The following is a 6,714-nucleotide window of genomic DNA, read 5'->3' on the forward strand; positions in this document are numbered from 1 at the left end:
GTCATCAGACTGCCAGATGGTGAAGTGTGATTCATCACATCAGAAATGGCCGCCTCGCTTCGCGTTCCAAGGAAACTATGCAGTTTTTTGTTTTTTTTACGTGTTATTTCTTACATTAGTACCCCAGGTCATCTTAGGTTTCATTACATACAGTCGAGAAGAACTACTGAATATAAGATCAGCGTCAACTCACCATCAGTACGACCAAGAATATGATTTTCGCGACGCGGATCCTGTGTTCTGCCTTTCAACCAGGACAACGGAATGGATCCCATGCGGCGACCCAAAAAAACAACTCCGTAAAAGAGGGAAACGAGGGGGTCTTCTGGTCAGACTCCGGAGACGGGCACATCGTGCACCACTCCCTAGCATTCTTCTCGCCAATGTCCAGTCTCTTGACAACAAGGTTGATGAAATCCGAGCAAGGGTAGCATTCCAGAGGGACATCAGAGACTGTAACGTTATTTGCTTCACGGAAACATGGCTCACTGGAGAGACGCTATCGGAGGCGGTGCAGCCAGTGGGTTTCTCCACGCATCGCGCCAACAGAAACAAACATCTTTCTGGTAAGAAGAGGGGCGGGGGCGTATGCCTTATGGCTAATGAGACATGGTGTGATGAAAGAAACATACAGGAACTCAAATCCTTCTGTTCACCTGATTTAGAATTCCTCACAATCAAATGTCTATCCCCCCTCTCATCTACCAAGAGAATTCATCTACCAAGAGAATTCTCTTCGATTATAATCACAGCTGTATATATTCCCCCCCAAACAGACACATCGATGGCTCTGAACGAACTTTATTTGACTCTTTGCAAACTGGAATCCATTTATCCAGAGGCTGCATTCATTGTAGCTGGGGATTTTAACAAGGCTAATCTGAAAACAAGACTCCCTCAATTTTATCAGCATATCGATTGCGCAACCAGGGCTGTACCGTAATACCCTGTATATAGTCTCAATTCAATGGCTCAGACACAAGAGGCATGTGGCAGGGTCTACAGTCAATCACGGACTACAAGAAGAAACCCAGCCCAGTCACGGACCAGGATGTCTTGCTCCCAGGCAGACTAAATAACTTTTTTGCCCGCTTTGAGGACAATACAGTGCCACTGACACGGCCTGCAACGAAAACATGCGGACTCTCCTTCACTGCAGCCGAGGTGAGTAAGACATTTAAACGTGTTAACCCTCGCAAGGCTGCAGGCCCAGACGGCATCCCCAGCCGCGCCCTCAGAGCATGCGCAGACCAGCTGGCCGGTGTGTTTACGGACATATTCAATCAATCCCTATACCAGTCTGCTGTCCCCACATGCTTCAAGAGGGCCACCATTGTTCCTGTTCCCAAGAAAGCTAAGGTAACTGAGCTAAACGACTACCGCCCCGTAGCACCCACTTCCGTCATCATGAAGTGCTTTGAGAGACTAGTCAAGGACCATATCACCTCCACCCTACCTGACACCCTAGACCCACTCCAATTTGCTTACCGCCCAAATAGGTCCACAGACGATGCAATCTCAACCACATTGCACACTGCCCTAACCCATCTGGACAAGAGGAATACCTATATGAGAATGCTGTTCATCGACTACAGCTCGGCATTTAACACCATAGTACCCTCCAAGCTCGTCATCAAGCTCGAGACCCTGGGTCTCGACCCCGCCCTGTGCAACTGGGTACTGGACTTCCTGACGGGCCGCCCCCAGGTGGTGAGGGTAGGCAACAACATCTCCACCCCGCTGATCCTCAACACTGGGGCCCCACAAGGGTGCGTTCTGAGCCCTCTCCTGTACTCCCTGTTCACCCACGACTGCGTGGCCACGCACGCCTCCAACTCAATCATCAAGTTTGCGGACGACACAACAGTGGTAGGCTTGATTACCAACAACGACGAGACGGCCTACAGGGAGGAGGTGAGGGCCCTCGGAGTGTGGTGTCAGGAAAATAACCTCACACTCAACGTCAACAAAACTAAGGAGATGATTGTGGACTTCAGGAAACAGCAGAGGGAACACCCCCCTATCCACATCGATGGAACAGTAGTGGAGAGGGTAGTAAGTTTTAAGTTCCTCGGCATACACATCACAGACCAACTGAATTGGTCCACCCACACAGACAGCATCGTGAAGAAGGCGCAGCAGCGCCTGCTCAACCTCAGGAGGCTGAAGAAATTTGGCTTGTCACCAAAAGCACTCACAAACTTCTACAGATGCACGATCGAGAGCATCCTGGCGGGCTGTATCACCGACCTGGTATGGCAACTGCTCCGCCCACAACCGTAAGGCTCTCCAGAGGGTAGTGAGGTCTGCACAACGCATCACCGGGGGCAAACTACCTGCCCTCCAGGACACCTACACCACCCGATGTTACAGGAAGGCCATAAAGATCATCAAGGACAACAACCACCCGAGCCACTGCCTGTTCACCCCGCTATCATCCAGAAGGCGAGGTCAGTGCAGGTGCATCAAAGCTGGGACCGAGAGACTGAAAAACTGCTTCTATCTCAAGGCCATCAGACTGTTAAACAGCCACCACTAACATTGAGTGGCTGCTGCCAACACACTGGCACTGACTCAACTCCAGCCACTTTAATAATGGGAATTGATGGGAAATGATGTAAAATATATCACTAGCCACTTTAAACAATGCTACCTAATATAATGTTACATACCCTACATTATTCATCTTATATGCATACGTATATATTGTACTCTATATCATCTACTGCATCCTTACGTAATACATGTATCACTAGCCACTTTAACTATGCCACTTTGTTTACATACTCATCTCATATGTATATACTGTACTCGATACCATCTACTGAATCTTGCCTATGCTGCTCTGTACCATCACTCATTCATATATCTTTATGTACATATTCTTTATCCCCTTACACTGTGTATAAGACAGTAGTTTTGGAATTGTTAGTTAGATTACTTGTTGGTTATTACTGCATTGTCGGAACTCGAAGCACAAGCATTTCGCTACACTCGCATTAACATCTGCTAACCATGTGTATGGGACAAATAAAATTTGATTTGATTTGATTTGAAATACTGGACATTTTGAACTCTTATTATGGTGGTGATATGACAAAATTACAATCATGGTTTTGAATTGGAAATGTTCCTGGTCTCGGCCTACACTCGGTCTCAAACCACCTTGTTCCCCTCCCGGTCTTGGTCTTGACTCGGTCCCCTTGTTCCCCTCCCGGTCTTGGTCTTGACTCGGTCCCCTTGTTCCCCTCCCGGTCTTGGTCTTGACTCGGTCCCCTTGTCCCCCTCCCGGTAGCGTTAAGGTGTCCCTTGAATTTAAGGGGCCGAACCATGAAAAACAGCCATTAATCTTCCTCCACCCTACTTTACTGTTGGCACTTTGCATTGGGGCAGGTAGCGTTCTCCTGGCATCCGCCAAACCCAGATTTGTCAGTTGGACTGCCAGATGGTGAAGCGTGATTCATCACTCCAGAGAACGCGATTCCACTGCTCCAGAGTCCAATGGCGGCGAGCTTTACACCACTCCAGCCGAAGCTTGGCATTACACTTGGTGATCTCAGGCTTGTGTGCGGCTGCTTGGCCATGGAAACCCATTTCATGAAGCCCCAGACAAACAGTTATTGTGCTGAAAGTTGCTTCCAGAGGCAGTTTGGAACTCGGTAGTGAGTGTTGCAACAATTCTTACTTACTTCAGCACTTGCCGGTTCCGTTCTGTGAGTTTGTGTGGCCTACCACTCGGCGGTCTCATTCTGTGAGCTTGTGTGGCCTACCACTAGGCGGTCTCATTCTGTGAGTTTGTGTGGCCTACCACTCGGCGGTCTCATTCTGTGAGCTTGTGTGGCCTACCACTAGGCGGTCTCATTCTGTGAGTTTGTGTGGCCTACCACTCGGCGGTCTCATTCTGTGAGCTTGTGTGGCCTACCACTCGGCGGTCTCATTCTGTGAGCTTGTGTGGCCTACCACTCGGCGGTCTCATTCTGTGAGCTTGTGTGGCCTACCACTTTGCGGTCTCATTCTGTGAGCTTGTGTGGCCTACCACTTGGCGGTCTCATTCTGTAAGCTTGTGTGGCCAACCACTTGGCGGTCTCATTCTGTGAGCTTGTGTGGCCTACCACTTGGCGGTCTCATTCTGTGAGCTTGTGTGGCCTACCACTTGGCGGTCTCATTCTGTGAGCTTGTGTGGCCTACCAATTCGCGGCAGAGCCGTTGTTCAGAATAACAATAACAGCACTCCCAGTTGACCGGGGAAGCTCTAGCAGGGCAGATATTGCCACGTTGAAAGTCACTGAGCTCTTCAGTAAGGCCCTTTTACTGACAATGTTTGTCTATGGAGATTGCATGGCTGTGTGCTCGATTTTATACACCTGTCAGCAACGGGTGTGGCTGTAATAGCCGGAACCACTAATTTGAAGGGGAGACGACATACTTTTGTGTGTATATATATATATACAGTGGGGAGAACAAGTATTTGATACACTGCCGATTTTGCAGCTTTTCCTACTTACAAAACATGTAGAGGTCTGTAAGGTACACTTCAACTGTGAGAGACGGAATCAAAAATCCAGAAAATGACATTGTATGACTTTTAAGTAATTAATTAGTATTTTATTGCATGACATAAGTATTTGATCACCTACCAACCAGTAAGAATTCCGTCTCTCACAGACCTGTTAGTTTTACTTTAAGAAGCCCTCCTGTTCTTCACTCATTACCTGTATTAACTGCACCTGTTTGAACTCGTTACCTGTATAAAAGACACCTGTCCACACACTCAATCAAACAGACTCCAAACTCTCCACAATGGCCAAGACCAGAGAGCTGTGTAAGGTAAAATTGTAGACCTGCACAAGGCTGGGATGGGCTACAGGACAATAGGCAAGCAGCTTGGTGAGAATGGCAACAACTGTTGGCGCAATTATTAGAAAATGGAAGAAGTTCAAGATGACGGTCAATCACCCTCGGTCTGGGGCTCCATGCAAGATCTCACCTCGTGGGGCATCAATGATCATGAGGAAGGTGAGGGATCAGCCCAGAACTACACGGCAGGACCTGGTCAATGACCTGAAGAGAGCCGGGACCACAGTCTCAAAGAAAACCATTAGTAACACACTACGCCGTCATGGATTAAAATCCTGCAGCACACGCAAGGTCCCCCTGCTCAAGCCAGTGCATGTCCAGGCCCATCTGAAGTTTGCCAATGACCAACTGGATGATCCAGATGAGGAATGGGACAAGGTCATGTGGTCTGTCTCTTTTTGGTCTAAACTCAACTCGCCGTTTTTGGAGGAAGAAGAAGGATGAGTACAACCCCAAGAACACCATCCCAACCGTGAAGCATGGAGGTGGAAACATCATTATTTGTGGATGCTTTTCTGCAAAGGGGACAGGACGACTGCACCGTATTGAGGGGAGGATGGATGGGGCCATGTATCGCGAGATCTTGGCCAACAACCTCCTTCCCCTCAGTAAGAGCATTGAAGATGGGTCGTGGCTGGGTCTTCCAGCATGACAACGACCCGAAACACACAGGCAGGGAAACTAAGGAGTGGCTCCATAAGAAGCATCTCAAGGTCCTGGAGTGGCCTAGCCAGTCTCCAGACCTGAACCCAATAGAACATCTTTGGAGGGAACTGAAAGTCCGTATTGCCCAGCGACAGCCCCGAAACCTGAAGGATCTGGAGAAGGTCTGTATGGAGGAGTGGGCCAAAATCCCTGCTGCAGTGTGTGCAAACCTGGTCAAGAACTACAGGAAACGTATGATCTCTGTAATTGCAAACAAAGGTTTCTGTACCAAATATTAAGTTCTGCTTTCCTAATGTATCAAATACTTATGTCATGCAATAAAATTAATTACTTAAAAATCATACAATGTGATTTTCCTGGATTTTTGTTTTAGATTCTCCTTTTAGAGTCTCTCACAGTTGAAGTGTACCTATGATAAACAATTACAGATGTAATGGGCGTTGTTGGTGGAAGAAGGTGAGGACCAAGGTGCAGCGTGGTATGTGTCCACATTTATTAAATGAACACGGAAATAACAAAAATACCAAAGAGAACAACCGAAAACAATTCTGGCTGGTGCAGACACACAACAGGAAACAGTTCTGGCTGGTGCAGACACACAACAGGAAACAATTCTGGCTGGTGCAGACACACAACAGGAAACAGTTCTGGCTGGTGCAGACACACAACAGGAAACAGTTCTGGCTGGTGCAGACACACAACAGGAAACAGTTCTGGCTGGTGCAGACACACAACAGGAAACCGTTCTGGATGGTGCAGACACACAACAGGAAACAGTTCTGGCTGGTGCAGACACACAACAGGAAACAGTTCTGGCTGGTGCAGACACACAACACACAACAGAAAAGAATCACCCACGAAACACAATAGAAAACAGGCTCCCTAAATATGGTTCTCAATCAGGGACAACGATTGACAGCTGCCTCTGATTGAGAACCATACCAGGCCAAACACAGAAATAGCAAATCATAGAAAAACTAATATAGACAACCCACCCAACTCACGCCCTGACCATACTAAAACAAAGACATAACAAAATAACTAAGGTCAGAACGTGACAACAGACCTCTCTACATGCTTTGTAAGTAGGAAAACCTGCTAAATCGACAGTGTATATACTTGAATTTACCACAGGTGGACTCCAATCAAGTTGTAGAAACATCTCATGGATGATCAATGGAAACAGGGTGA

Source organism: Oncorhynchus keta, chromosome 35 (assembly GCF_023373465.1).
Source record: "Oncorhynchus keta strain PuntledgeMale-10-30-2019 chromosome 35, Oket_V2, whole genome shotgun sequence".
Taxonomy (NCBI): domain Eukaryota; kingdom Metazoa; phylum Chordata; class Actinopteri; order Salmoniformes; family Salmonidae; genus Oncorhynchus; species Oncorhynchus keta.